We start from the raw sequence: 1,346 nt of genomic DNA, 5'->3' as shown, positions 1-1,346 counted from the left end.
TTTTTTTCAGATTTTTGGGAGGCACCAGGCAGTGCTCGGGGATTTTGCCTGGCTCCGGGCTCAGAGATTGCTCCTGGCGGGCACGAGGGACCATGTGGGGCACCAAGATTTGGGCTGATGACCTCCTGCATGAAAGGCAGACGCCTTGCCTCCATGTTATCTCTCTGGCCCCTTCTTTTCCCTCTTCATGTGCTATGCCATGGTGCCTATCTCAAGACCACGGCGGTTTTTTTTGGTTGTTTATTTGTTGGTTTTGTTCTGTTTTGGTGGTGCTTAGCGTTTTCGTTGGAACTCTTAATAGATATTTGACACTTCATTTCGTAGGGGTGGAGTGTTTCACCTTCTTTTTCTCCTTCGTCTCTCAAACCAATGACGAGAGCCTCTAGAAGAATTTTGCTTATTTCCGGCGTATTAGACTTTTACCCCAGTTTATCACTTTTCTCCTCTTCAAACAAAACCACATAACTTGAATTACCTACTCCTGCCTCCCAACTAGAGGGGGAAATAAAGGAGGCATCAGGACCAAACAGGTGTAAGACTACGAAGTAATAGGATAGGTACAGAGGGGACCACATATTCTAGCAGCCCTGGGGGTGAGGGAAGAGGATATGGGTGGTAGGACAAAAATGGAGGAGTAGGGAAGACAAACCGGTGATGGGAATCCCCTTTGATTTTATGTAAATATGTACCTAAAATATTATTGTCAACAATATGTAAGCCACTATGATCAAAATAAAAATTATGTTAAAAAGAAAAAAAATATGATAAACTTTGAAAATCCAGAAGCCCCCTTCACAGTCAAGGTATAGAACATTTTCCTCTACCCCAGTTCCTTTTGTTGTGAAACCCCTCTACATTTTCAATAAAGAGCAATCACTAATTAAAAAAAAAAGTGTTTGCTGCTCTCTATCTTCTAAGCCACCATAATGAAGGCAGATGTTTGGGCTGCCTTCCTGTCACATACCCATCTGTGTTCTGTATCACAATGAGCTATCCTTCCATGTCCTTCAACATTTATGCTATTTTTATAATTCACTCAATAGAATTTTATGCTTTATTAAAATAAACTTATATATATATATTGAATAAACTTATAGATATATTAAATTTTAGGCTCTATCTGCAATTTGGTGAAACTGACTAAATGATTTTATGGGCTGCTACTTTAGAGGTTTCTCATTTCTGCATTAGGGCCACATTTAGGGTCATGCTTTCAATCAAGGTCTATATAACAGAACATAGTTTTCAGCTCTGTATTCACATATGTACCTAATAATATTTGTGCATATCTATACATATACTTTCTTTTTTCATATAATATTTAAAATATCCTGTAACTTTGGTTC

Source organism: Suncus etruscus, chromosome 11 (genome assembly GCF_024139225.1).
Source record: "Suncus etruscus isolate mSunEtr1 chromosome 11, mSunEtr1.pri.cur, whole genome shotgun sequence".
In the NCBI taxonomy this organism is placed as follows: Eukaryota; Metazoa; Chordata; class Mammalia; order Eulipotyphla; family Soricidae; genus Suncus; species Suncus etruscus.
Note: the sequence above shows the minus strand (reverse complement) of the source record.